Source organism: Desmodus rotundus, chromosome 3 (genome assembly GCF_022682495.2).
Source record: "Desmodus rotundus isolate HL8 chromosome 3, HLdesRot8A.1, whole genome shotgun sequence".
Classification (NCBI taxonomy): Eukaryota; Metazoa; Chordata; class Mammalia; order Chiroptera; family Phyllostomidae; genus Desmodus; species Desmodus rotundus.
The window spans coordinates 17,117,178-17,131,639 of record NC_071389.1 but is presented as its reverse complement, the minus strand read 5'-3'; positions in this window follow the sequence as shown (position 1 = coordinate 17,131,639).

The following is a 14,462-nucleotide window of genomic DNA, read 5'->3' as shown; positions in this document are numbered from 1 at the left end:
TCTTCTTGTGAACCTTGCCAGTCTTCAGGAGCACCGGTCAGGGATTTTGCAGAAGAATGTTGCTTAATCTTTTTTTTTTTTTTTCTGATGTTTTCCTCATGACCACCCTGGAGTCATGGATTAAGGGGCGCGTGCCCCTCTCACCACACCCTCCCAGGGGTACACGCGGCATACCACCTGACTTCTCACTGTGATAGTAACCTTGATCACTTGGTGAAGGTGGGACTTCCAGGTTTCTCCACTGGAAAGTCACTATTGTCCCCTCTCCATGTACCCTGTTGTTTGGAAACAAGGCACTAGGCAAAACGAAGTCCATCATCAGGAGCTAGGCCGCACCTCCTGGAGGGGAGGGCAACCAAATAAATTACCTGGAATTCCTTTGTCAGAACGATTTTCTCTTCTCCCCACTTGTTTGTTTATTCGGCTACTAATTTATGCTAGCATGAACTTATGTATATTTATTTTATACTCTTACAATCTAATCCTACGTTATTTAATTTGTTGCTCTAATTGTTCCAGCTTTGAGAGTTCCTCCAGGCTGGCTCCTGGGTCCCCCTTCCTCCTGTCCTAGCGCGTGTCCTTACTGTCTGGTGCTACAGGAGGCTCCAAGCTCATCTCGTCTTTTTCCTGCCCCAGCCCTATGTTTCTCCCAGAAGTCCTTGTTCATTGTACTGGAGATTGACGTTCAGGAACTATGATTGGGTCACTGAGAGGGCTCCTTCCCACTGGGCAGCCTATTATTTTTGTCGTCTTTTTCTTCCCGTGCATAAACATTCGGAAGCACGACTGTGCATCCCAGGACCCAGCCCGCACCTTCAAGGAGAAACCCGTGGGCAATAACACTCACAGAAAATTGCAACTTCCTTTCTCTCACTGGGCCTGTATCTCGTGAGAATTTCCCCCAGGTTTCTGGGCACAGAAGCAGACCTACTGAAACTAGTAGGCAACAGCCTACTATGACAGATACAGAAAAACCGTCTCCTTGCCATTACAATTTGCAGTTGTATATTTATGTATGTAATTACTGGCTTAATAATTGGCTAAATCTCCTCAGCAATTAGAGAGTTGGCTTCTGGAGGGCAGAGACTAGAGTACCAGACTGCTTTGCTCCCCAGTGTATTGCACAGAGCCTGGCACATAGCAGGTGCTCAATAAATTAGCATTGAGACTCGCTGAATAAATGGGTGAAAAATATTTTCTTGGTATAGGTTCCTGAAGTGAAATTTCTGGGTCAGATGGTGGGATGGTTTTTACAGCCTCTAAGGGTGTATTTCACTGGTGATGAAAGGCTACTGAGCCTCCAATGAACGTGGTAAGATAAGGGAGGAGCCAAGACGAGCGAAGCACAGAGGCATGCAAGGACCCTGGGCCCAGAAGGAGGGTCTGCTAAGCGGAGACAATGGGACAGAGGGGGCATTTCTACATGTTTCCAGAAACATCAACAGATGTGATTCTCTGAGCACGTACTCCAAGCAGACCTTATGCAACCATTTGCTCACTTAATTCTCCCTGCAAGCAGGCAAAACGAACATATCATTCCCACTTCACAGGTGTGGAAACTGAGGCTCAGGAAAGTGAAGGGACTTGCCTGAGATCATGCACTGAGAAATGGGGATGCTAGGATGTTAACCCAGCTCTACTGGGCTTTTCCTACAGTCTGGAGAACCTGGCAATTCTCCCTGTCTTCTCTATGTACAAGTATTTCAGCAGACCACGTAACTGGCAGATTTCTGCTCGGCCCAGCTTTGCCTAGAATTGTGGCAGAGGATGAAGAATAAAAAGACAGGCTTTGGAAACAGAGCTGGGCTCAAATCTTGGCTCCTCTTCTTCTTAGCTGTGCGATCTTGGGCAAGTTCCTTAACTTCTCTGAGCCTCAGCTCCCCTCTGTACAATGGGGAATGACGGGAGCTGGGGTGTTGATGAAAAAAACACAGGCACGTGGGCTCGTGCTGAGTGCTCCACCTCACGTCCTGTCGTCATTACCCAGGGCCTCCCGTGCCTCTGACATTTCTCTGAAATTTAAGATGTCATGCGCTTTTACTCATCACTCTTCTTTCTGTTTTAGGAAAATAAGATTCTGAGTGGGAAACCATCTTCCTTGCTGTTGCACAACATGCAAATGAAGGAACTGGAATTTGAATTTACCATTGCCCAAGCCCTTTCCACTTCCGCAGACGGAGAGCCCTGGCCTGGTCTCCATGGCTTCCTAAGAGATGAGCGGGGTATGGAGAGGGAAGCTCAGGCTCACACACAAGTGGGAAGAGGAGGATGGAAAGGACACCCGAGAGGACATCTGCAGCAACCCAGAGCTGGGGTCCTCGTTTCCCCCACCAGTCTCTGTCAGAGTTTTTGGAGTCTGAAGGTGGACGGTTCAGGACCTCCCGTGGGCAGCCACTGGTCAGAGTTAGCAGGATGACTCAGGGTGACGGGGGCAGGTGCAGCTGCGTCGGCACCATACACTCTTGTAATGTGGTATCATGTGGCCTGGTGCTTTCCGACAACATACCAGGGGGTGGGGTGGCCCTGCAGTAGCTACCTCCCCCTTTCTAGGAGGGGAAGAGGCGTAACATTGAAACAACACTGGATGGTGGTTGTTACAGTGACTTGCTGTTCACGTACATGTCCACCAGTTTGGCACGTTGGTCCAATGCAGTGACAACACGCCAGCAGTTAGGAAGGTTGAGACCAAGATGTGGGAGGGAGGTGGAGAGTGCCTCAGCTCCAGGGGTGAGTGAGATGGGCCGAGGCTTGAAGCCCTCTGTTTGCTGGTCCCCTCATGCACATCTGTCCCCATGGCCTGGAGGCTTCCCTGATGGCTGCTCTGAGGTGGCCTTGAGAAATGTGCCTTTCACCGGTCCTACAGCAGTCTATCACGCAAGGATACTTGGGTGAAAGGGCGCCCCACCAGAGTGGATGCACGCCCGCCGGTGGGCCCTGAAGCTGTGCTCCCTCTCCCTCTCTAGAGTTGCCCTCTCCCTGGGGGAGCAAGAGCCCACCTGGTGTCAGGGCCTCCAGCAGAGACACACGCAGAAAATTCATAGCATGAGACCAGAAACTCTCCCGCCCTGGGGAGCATGGGGGCTTGGAAGGCGATCTGTTGACCTTTCTGTTTTCTAGATTTCTCATTTACAAACAGAACAGCTCCCTGCCAAGGACCCCTGAGACCATGAGGAGACAATTGGGGTGGGGGGCGGGGTGGGGGAGGGTGGCTCCCTCCCCTCGCAGGTTTCCCCCAGGGGAAAAAGCCACTTCTGGAAAAAGATACTCAATATGTTCAAGAAGTTGGGCACGTCTGGTTGTAAAGCTTCGAAGGACTGACTTGTGCTCTGGGGAGATGGGAACGTGAGTGTGCCGCTCTCCTGCATTCTTGACCTGGTGAAGCAGGGAGCAGACAAAGGACCCTTGTGCAGGGAGGAAGATGAGAAGGAGGGGCGGGTGAGGAGAGGCGGGAGGAATGAGGAACAGGAAGGAAAAGAAAGGAGAGAAGAGGAAAAGAGGAAGGAAAGAATAATGAGGGGAGGGAAGGGCAGGGGAGTGCATGAGGAGCTTTGGGAGCCGGTGGGGTTACCCGGAGAAGCTCCCACAGTCTGGACCCAGGGCCTCCGGGGAGGCATAGAGGCATCAAGATCAGTAGGCATGGCCATTGAGCTGAGGAGGGCTGGTCAGGAGCTGCTCAGCCTGGGAACAGGGCAGGTCCCAAGAGCAAAGCTGAAGGAGGAGCAGAACCGGAACACAGAAAGAAAGTGAAACTTTTGACCATGGGCCTGAAGAAGTGGTTTTGAGCCTGGAGAGATGTTTACCCCATACTTTCTAAGTGGGACGGAGTGGAAGTTGAAAGTGTGTGTATTCTCTCCCAGAAGGGACTTCAGCACCTGCATGGCTGGAGCAGAGGGAAGGAAGTGGGCCCAGTTCTGGGAGCAGGAGTGAGGCTTTGCACTCCAACACTACAAAAAAACTCTGTAATTTCTGAGTTTGGGGAAATAGCTAGGCCTTTTCAGCAGAAGTTTAATGAAGTTATCTGTTTCTGAAAAATATGAAAAATGGAGTTACCATATGATCCAACAATCCCACTTCTAGATATCTATTCAAAAAGAATTGAAGGTTGCCCTGACTGGTGTGGCTCAGTAGACTGAGTGCCAGCCTGCGAACTGAAAGGTTGCTGGTTCGATTCTCAGGCAGGGCACATGCCTAGGTTGCGAGCCAGATCCCCATTTGGGGGTGCATGAGAGGCAACCACACAGATTTATGTTTATCTCCCTCACCTTCTCCCTCCCTTCCCCTCTCTCTAAAAATAAACAAATAAATATCTTTAAAAAAAAATTAAAAATCCCTTACATCATAACAGGTGCACCAAGACAAAGAAATATGTCCCAAATGAAAGAACAGATCAAAACTCTATAAAAAGAACTAAGTGATGAAGAGATAGCCAATCTATCAAATGCAGAGTTCAAAACACTGGTAATCAGGATGCTCACAGAAATGGTTGAGTATGGTCGCAAAATGGAGGAAAAAGTGAAGGCTATGCAAAGTGAAATAAAGAAAAAATACAGAAAACCAAGGAAACCAGGACTCAAATCAATGATTTGGAGCAGAAGGAAGAAATAAACATTCATCTGGAACAGAATGAAGAAACAAGAATTTGAAAAAATGAGAAGAGGCTTAGGAACCTCCGGGACAACTTTAAACATTCCAACATCCAAATCGTAGAGGTACCAGAAGGAGTAGAGGAAGAGTAACAAATTGAAAACTTATTTGAACAAATAATGAAGGAGAACTTCCCCAATCTGGCAAATGAAATAGACTTTCAGGAAGCTCAGAGAGTCCCAAAGAAGTTGGACGCAAGGAATCACACACCAAGGCACATCATAATTAAATTACCCAAGATTAAAGATAAGGAGAGAAAATCTTAAAAGCAACAAGAGAAAAGGAGAGACTTTTCTACAAAGGAATTCCCATAAGACTCTCAGCTGATTTCTCAAAAGAGACATTACAGGTAAGAAGGGGCTGGAAAGAAGTATTCAAAGTCATGAAAGGCAAGGACCTACATCCAAGATTACTCTATCCAGCAAAGCCTTCAGTTAGAATGGAAGGGCAGATAAAGTGCTTCTCAGATAAGGTCAAGTTAAAGGAGTTCATCATCACCAAGCCCTTGTTATATGAGATGTTAAAGGGACTTATCTAAGAAAAAGAAGATCAAAACTATGAACAGTAAAATCACAAAAAACTTAAAACTATCAACAACTGAACCTAAAAACAACTAGAACAGGAACAGAATCACAGAAATGGAGATCACATGTAGGGTTATCAGTGGGGAGGAGGAGAGGGGAGAATGGGAGAAAAGGTACAGGAAATAAGAAGCATAAATGGTAGGTACAAAATAGACAGGGGGAGGTTAAGAATAGTATAGGAAATGGAGAAGCCAGGGAACTTATATGTACGACCCATGGACATGAACTAAGTGGGGGGGAATGCTGGTGGAGGGGGTGTGCAGGGTGGGGGGGAATAAAGGGGAGAAAAAAATGGGACAACTGTAATAGCATAATCAATAAAATATACTTAACAACAACAACAAAAGACTCTCTTGCACAAACAACCCTTCCGAGGACAGATTTCTATTGACAGAGCTAACATGGTCTTTGTTTTTTAAAATATTTTATTTTATTTTTTTCAGAGAGAGGGGAAGAGAGAGAGAGAGGGAGAGAAACATCAATGCTTAAGAGAAACATCAGTTGGTTGCCTTTCATACGCCCCCAACCAGGAACTTGGCCCGCAACCCAGGCACGTGCCGTGACGAGATATCAAACCGGTGACCCCTCGGTTCACAGCCTGGCGTCAATCCGCTGAGCCACACGAGCCAGGGTGAGCTAACATGTTCTTAGTGACTAGTCCCACAAACCCCCACATTGGACAGGAAAACAAGACAGATGCTCTCATGAAAATTCTCATTTTGACCCCATCATATCTGATTCTCTTTTTTTTTTAATTGATTTTTTAAAGAGAGAGAGGAAAGGTGGGGGAGCCATAGATTTGTTGTTCCACTTGTTCATGCGCTCACTGGTTGATGCTTGTATGCGCCCTGACCTGGGATCAAACCCTCGCTCTTGCTGTGTCAGGACGACACTCACCAACTGACCTAGTCAGGACCGATTCTTAAATTCATGTTTATGATAGAGCATCGTAAGTATTTTTGTTTCTGCGGCTTCAGGGGGGAAAGGACAGCTCCTTTTCATCCTTTGAGGTTTGTTTTCATAGCAGTTGTTAATTAGGAAGATTTTCATTCTTAGGGCCAGACATTGGAATTTTATTAATTAACACTATAAGAAAGAACAGGCCAGGCAGAGGAGGCCAACCAAGTTCTACTGTAGAACTAGAAAGAAGATTAAATTATTCAGTAATTCCACCATTTAACCATACTGGGATCTAGAGCACTTGATGCTTTTCAATAATATTATAGTTTGAGGTCAGAAATATCTTCCTAGAAGATGGAGAGTTCCTGTTTCTTCTCTTCATTGTATACGTGTTTGGGGGAGGGTGATTTTCAAGAAAAAACAGGAAAGAAGATACCTCTACTCCACCTTCTTGAAAAGGTAAGCATTTTTCATACTGTATTGTATTTGGCACCACAGGACCTTTGCATATGGCATTCACCATATGGAATGCACACCACTCCCTTGCCTGGGTAACCCTGAAGAGGAAAACCCCATTCTCCCAGAGAATTTCCCCTCGCACCAAGTAATTCCCTGCAACACCAGGTGGGTATCCTATAGCTCAGCTCAATTCTGATACTATCTACCTACAGACAGCATCAGATTCCACAGGTTAAGGGCTCAGTCCCACAAGACTGCCTCACATACACACGCTTCGGATGCCAGTCACAAACTCAGGTTATTACCTGTGCTTCTGACCAACAAGCTATAGTTTGCAGGTTCCAATGATCCCCTCCTTTGGTTCAATTAATTTGCTAGAGAGGCTCACATACTCAGGAAAATACTAACAATGCCAGTTTATGAAGGGATATGATAAAGGATACAGATGAACTCCTAGATGAAGAGATGCCTAGGGTGAGGTCTAGGAGGGTTGCGAGTATAGGAGCTTCTGTCCCTGCGGAGTTGGGACGCATCACACTCCCAGTACATGAATATGTTCACCTACCTGGAAGGTCTCCGAACCCTGTACTGTTGGGATTTGATGCGGGTTTCCTCACATAGACATAACCAGGTTTTTTTACTCTTTTAAAAATTATATATTATTGATTATGCTATTACAATTGTCCTAATTTTTCCCCCTTGGCCCCTCTCCACCCAACACACCCCACTCCCTCAGGCAATCTCCCCACCACTGCTCATGTCCATGGGTCATGCGTGTAAGTTCTTTGGCTACTCCATTTCCTATACTATACTGTACATCCCCATGGCTATTCTGTAACTACCTATTTGTATTTCTTAATCCCCTCACCTCTTCACCCTTTCCCTCACACCTCCCTCCCATGTGGCAACCAACCAAACTCTCTCCATTATATATGATTCTGTCTTTTTTCTTCTTATTTGCTTAGTTAGTTTGTTAGATTCAATTGTTGATAGATATATATTCGTTGTCATTTTATTGTTCATGGTTTTGATCTTCTTTTTCTTAAATAAGTCTTTTTAACATTTCATATAATAATGGTTTGGTAATGATGAACTCCTTTCATTTTTTCTTGTCTGGGAAGCTCTCTATTTGCCCTCTGATTCTAAACCATATCTTTGTTGGGTAGAGCAGTCTTGGCTGTAGGTCCCTGCTTTTCATGACTTTGAATATTTCTTGCCAGTCTTTTCTAGCCTGCAAAGTTTCTTTTGATCAGCTGACAGTCTTATGGGAACTCCCCTGTATGGTAACTAACTGCTTTTATCTTGCTGTTTTTAAGATTCTCTCTTTAACCTTTGGCATTTTAATTATGATGTGTCTTGGAGTAGACCTCTTTGCATCCATTTGTTTGGGATTCTCTGTGCTTCCTGGACTTGCGTGTCTATTTCTTTCACCAGATTAGGGAAGTTTTCTTTCATTATTTTTTTCAAATAGATTTTCAATTTCTTGCTCTTTCTCTTCTTCTCCTGGCACCCCTATGATGTGAGTGTTGGACCACTTGAAATTGTCTCATAGGCTGCTTACACCAACCTGTGTTTTTTATTCTTGTTTCTTCATCTTGTTCTACATGGTTGTTTTTTGCTTCCTTATGTTCCAAATAATTGATTTGATTCTCGGCTTCATCCACTCTCCTGTTGTTTCCCTGTAAATTTTTCTTTATTTCAATTTGTGAATCCTTCAGGGTTTTTAAAAGATTTTATTTATTTATTTTTAGAGAGAGGGGAAAGGAAAGAGAAAGAAAGGAGAGAAACATCAATATGTGGTTGCCTCTCACACATCCCCTATTGGGGTCCTGGCCTGCAACTCAGGCATGTACCCTAGAATGGGAATTGAACCGGCGACCCTTTGGTTTGCAGGTCTGCGCTCAATCCACTGAGCTACACCAGCTAGGGCTGAATCCTTCATTTTTGACTGGATCTTTTTTATGCTCTTGAGGTCCTCACTAACTTCCTTGAGCATCCTTATAACCAGTGTTTTGAACTCTGCATATGACATATTGTTTATTTCCATTTTGTTTACTTCTTTTTTCCGGAATTTTAATTAATTTATTTTTTTCATTTAGGCCATGTTTCTTTGTTTCCTTATTTTGGCAGCCTCCCTGTGTTTGTTTCTATGTATTAGGTAGAGCTTCTTTGACTCTGTGTCTTGGTAACGTGGCCTAATATAGTAGGTGTCCTCTAGGGTCCAGTGGCACTGCCTCCTCTATTACCCAAGCTAGGTACTTAGGGTGTTATTTTTGTGAGGGCTGAGTACACCCTCCTCTTGTAGTTGAGCCTTGATTGCTGTTGGCAGATAAATGGGAGAGATTTACCCAGGCCAGTCGGCTGCAAGGACTGGCTGTGACCACTGACCACCAACCTCTGACCTCCGTGGAGGACCAGCAGTGCAGGGGCAGGGTGATGTCCTCTGATGTGGTCTGTAGCTGTTCACTGGGTGTACAGGCTCTACAGTCTCTCAGGTGGTGCAGGCCAAGGTCAGTGCCCACATGTATTTTGCCTGGGGCCACCCTGCCTGGGCTATAAAGCAATCTGAGATGGTTGCTACTTGTGCTGTGCTTGGAAATTCACAGGTGAAGCCAAGCTGTGAATCTCGGCTGGCTGTTGCTGGTGCCGTACCTGGGGCCACTTAGCAAGAGCTAGGGGGCTGGGGACTCACTGAGGTTGCCTGTTGCTTGTTTGAGAGAATTTAGCAAGTTGCAAAGCATGAGCTGAGATCAACCATTCATGTGGAAAAGTCTCTGTTAACCGTTTGGGTGGGCCCATAAGTTGGGTGGGACGGGGTTTCAGGGGATCTCCAGGGTGGGGCAAACAGTGTTAGCCAGGTTGATGGAGTCTCAGATGTGGCACCAGCCTGCGTGCGGACTCTGTGGCTCAGTCGGGGGAGGGTTCAGAAAAGGGATGTATGGCCTTTCTGTCTGGGAGAAAGCTGTCCCCCAGCTCTGGCCTTGATGGCACACCCTTCACTTCCTCCCTGTATGCCACTGGTGCCTTTCAAGCTTCTACCCTGGTGCTGGAGCTCAGAGGGAGTTATTCTGAGTTGATGAGGCCATGTGTGGGTTCTTAAGAGGAACTGCTGGAGACGCCAGCAATTTCTTCCACCAACTGAGTCCCAGGTGGGTTTTGCAGCCAGAAGTTATGGGGACTTATCTTCCTGTCACTAGAATCCTGGCCTGGGGGACCCGGTGTGACGCTGGCACTCCTTGCTCCCGAGGTGTCCCTTCGGAGTTGTTATGCAGCACACGTGGATGTGGGGCCAGCCCGTCCAGTCTCCGCCCCTCCCACATAGAAACAAACACAGGGCGGCTGCCAAAATGACAGTCTCGATGGATGTGGTTTTGAAGCAGGATGCAGCCAAGAGGAGGGCCCCAAGAAGGGATTTGTAATGGGGTCCAGAACTCAAGGTGTCCAGGAAATATTAGAAATATATATATAGGATGTCCTCACCCCCACAATCCTGGGGTGGGGGGGAGGGACACATGGAGCAGAGCCATTCAGAGCTGTTTTGGGTAGCAACAGCTTTGCAGCTAACCCCTGGCACGGTCATTTAACATATCTATAACCTTTAACTGGTTTCATAGATATGTTAAATAGCTGTGGGCATGCTTTGAGCCAGGGAGATGGGAGTGACTTCCACCCAAGATGTAATTGGGAAGCAACTCCCCCTGGTTACAGAGCCTGCAGTGAGGCCTTGGAGAAGATTGGCTCCACGCCATGGGGCCACACCTGCCTGGACTTACTATGGCAGCCCAGTAAAGCTGGAAGAATAGGGAATGCTGGCAGGTGTAACTGATTGTAGGAGGAGTTGGAAATGGGGCTGCAAAGGAAGATGGGTGCTGGGATTTAAACCTAGGCGTGGCAGCCTTAGAGAGAGAGGATCACGAGGTTTTGGGAGAGAAGGGAGAGGATCATGCAGCTTTGGCGAAGTGAATAGAGAGAAGACCATGCGGTTTTGGAGGAGAGGAAGGAGGACCATGTGGCTTTGGAGTGCTCCTTTTTTGCCACACGGCTTAGGCAGCAGGAGAGACTTTGCCGGGAAGAAAAGGGGAGAAAGGACTCTTGCTGCTGGGCCATGAGAAAGTGCCACACAGCTTTGGATGAACTGGAGATTGCGGTGGCCACACAGCTGATGGTGCTGGGAGTCTGAATCACAGACTTCTACTTCTTTTCCTGAGATACAGTGCCCCAGACTGGGCAGAGGGAGAGGGAAGACTGTGCATCTGTGGGTATTCCAGAGGACTTTAGTATCTTAATGAAGACATTAAGTCATTACTCTAAGTCTGTGTAACTTTTAAGTAAATAATTTCTTTCCTTTTCACCAGTCGCTGGCATTGAGAGACGTCTTTCCTCTGGCGACGGGCATTTCGAACCTAGTAGGTGTGTGTGGGGGGGAACCCCCAGAGAGAGAAAGGGGAGATCCTCTCTGTAATAATTTATCGTGAACCACCCCCCGCCTGTTCTGTAACAGATTCTTTAATTCTGTAGTTATGTGGTTATGAGATGTCCATTAAACTTGATTTCTGATGGTTCTGAGTGATGGTTGTTCTATAATTTAGTTGTAATTTTGATGTGGTTGTGCAAAGAGGTGAGCTGCGTTTACCTGTGCCACCATGTTGACCAGAAGTCCCTCAGCCATGACCAATTAACTCCATTCCCTCTCTCTCTGGAGAAGTGGGAGTGCAGGGTGGCGGGGGGAGCTGAAAATTCCAAACTTCTGATCATGGCTTGATGAGCTGCCACCCGGGAGCCCACCCAGAGTCACCTCAATAAAACAAAAGAGGCTTCTAGTGCTTTTTCCCCCTCCTAGTGCTTTTATCACTTAGAAAAGTACTAGTATTTTAGAAGCTCTGTGCCAGGAACCAGGGCAGAAGCCAATTTTTACATAGTAATCTTTTACTTTCTTTAAAAAAAAATTGTTTATTTTTTAGAAAGTGGGGCAAGGGAGGGAGAAAGAAGAGAGAGAAACTTGGATGAGGTTGCCTCTCACGTCCCAAACTGGGGACCCACAACCCAGGCATGTGCCCTGACCAGGAACTGAACCAGTGACCTTTTGGCTCACAGGCCGGTGCTCAGTCCACTGAGCCACACCAGCCCGGGCCATCAGAAATCTTTTTCATTCTGAGTCTCCACTTAAGCATCACATCCTCAAGAAGACCTCCCTGACGCCCCTCCCCAGACAAAGTGTGGTTCCTTATTATGCCTTTGCACACTATGTACCATGAACCCCTTCTCCGTAGCCCTCCTCACACTTAGAATGCCACGTTTGTTTGTGATTCTTTATTCTTAACATCTCATCCCCAGTGGGCTGGATGCTCCATGAGGGCTGAGCCATGCCTCTTTTTTGCCTATTTCCACAGAGCCTGGCATTTATTGAACGATGATGGGAGGATTTGGGGATGTGGCATCTGCACCCTCCCCACCCAGCCCCACACCTGCCAGGATAAGCCTCCCTGGACGGGGAATCCACAGCCCTGGGTTCTTGGCTTGTCTCAGTCACAACCTCTTTGTTGTGATCTTGAGTCAAGTAATTGAGTCTAGAGCCTGTGTCCCCACCATCACGGTTCCCCGGCCTGGCTTCCAGAGGCTCTGCAAAACTTGCGTTCAATGTGAGACGTGCAGGAAAGAAGCTTCGGCGCCAGACCTGGCTCTGAGCAACAACGACAGCCGCTACCACCCCTTAGCCTCAGTTTCCCCAGCTGTGATGAAAAGGGATTGAATACAAAGATCCCTCCTCCAGCCCAAAAGCCCTGTCACACAGCCCACGGGCAGCACATCTGCCCTGATGTTCTCTGTTCCCTCTGCTGGGTCCGTCCCATCCAGCCCTGGTCTGGGCATTGCACAAGCTGAATTTTCATACATGGAGAGGAGATGGGAAGTTGAATTTTCATACACGGAGAAGGCCTGGGAGTCTGAGACAGTCAGCTTGGCTCACCAGGCACTGTGCTAAGTGCTTTACATTCCATTAAGCGTGTAGTACTCTGAGATGTGGGTTATCTTATTCTTTCCATTTCACAGGTGGGAAACCTGCCACCTGAAAGGTTAAGTGATGCACCCAAAGCCCAGCAGCCAGGAAGAGACTGAACCAGGGTCCCAGGTTCCAACCACCTCTCTGGGCTGTACAGAGCAGGAAGCCCCTGGGGCAAGTTCCCTTTCTCAGGGGACTCTCTTGGCCTTGCCCACAGGAACTCCCCACGCTCTCCTCACTGCCCTACTTCCCCTAAAAGCTTGGGAGTTTTGTAGGACCATGACTTCAGTTTGGGGGTATCACTGCATTTGAGGCACAGCTTCCTTCTCTTAGCTAGGAAAGAGGATAACAACCCCATCACCCAGCACCCGGTGGGTCGGGATAAAAGGCTGGGGAACAGGGGTTGTGGGGACAGAGAGTGAAAGTGCTACGTGATGCATTTCAGCTCAATGTCATCCATATTTCTGGCTCACTGTGGCGAGCACGACAGTCTGCTCTCCTGGCACCCGGGGCGGGAGAACCCAGTGGGTGAGGGTTACTCAAGCAGACCTTCCTTCTGCAGCCTGGGCACCAGGGAAGGCCGCCCAGAGAAAGTGAGGAGCTAACTGAGAGTGAGCCGGAGATGACCGGAGGGCAGCAGGGAGAAAGCACATTGAGGAACAGAAGGAAGTTCCGAGCGGGAGCCCCCTTGGAGGCCCAGCAGGGAGTGAGAACTGCCCCTGAGAGGCCCCAGTAAGAAGTTGGCCTTTGACCCAAAGGTTTTGGGGATGAGTCCCGGATTGATGTGGTATGAAACGCGTTTTTAGCAAGGCTCTGTAGGAGGTATGGAAAAGGACTTGGCAGGCGGGGAGAGGTGCTTATGAGGCCAAGGCAGTGCCCAGAGGAGAGAGGAGGGAAGCCCCGCCTGGCATGCTGGGCACAAGGGAGGAGCATTTAGGAGGTTGAATAGCACGTGAGGGACGGAGCCCAAGGGTCTGGATTAAGGTGCCCCCTGGGGGAGGGCTTTGGAGGACTGGTGGCTGGGACCGCTGGGACAAGGAGGGAGTGTGCTAGCCTTTCCCCCTAGTCCTGCTGTGTCCTGCTGATGGAATATAGTGCCTGAAGTGGGTGACCACACACTTCAGCCCCAGTTCTGAGCTTTCCCAGAATAACGGGCCTGAGCCCCAGGGCCAGGCTGCTATCTGCACCCCCAGGTGGGTGAGGGATGAAGAAGGTGGGGCAGGCTGCAGTTGTAACTGGAGATGCTGGCCTTCGGGTGGTGACTGTGTCAATGCCCTCCAGCCAAAGACCACCAGAAACACAGGGCAGGTAACAGACTGGGCGACTCAATAAGAGGTGTCCAAAAGCACTCACAGGGTTTGGGCTTGGGTTCTGTGATGTGGGAGGGTTTAAAGCGTCAGGGCTTTGCTCTGGTTTGGATGCTGTCAAGAAGGGGCAATTCTGTGACTGGAGATCTTCACAAACTATTTAGGAAAAGGGAAGACCAGACCAAGGCTGCAGCTACCATTAGTAAGAATGAACAGTTCTCACACTAGCCAATATAGGGAGAGCTGCATTAATTTCCTAGGTTTGCCATAGCAAATCACCACAAACTTGATGGCTTCTCACAACAGAAATCTATTCTTTCTCTCAGTTTTGGAGGCTGGAAGTTTGATATCAAGGCATTGGCAGGTTGGTTCCTTCTGAGGGAGAACCTGTTCCTTGCTTCTGTCCAGCTCGTGGTGGCTGCTGGCACTCCTTGACATTCCTTGGCTTGTAGACACATCACTCCAACCTCTGACTCTGTCTTCACATGTCTTCTCTGTGTCGTCTCCTTTTCTGTCCCTTTTAAGGACATTCATAATTGGATGTAGGGCCCACTCGAATCCAAGATGATC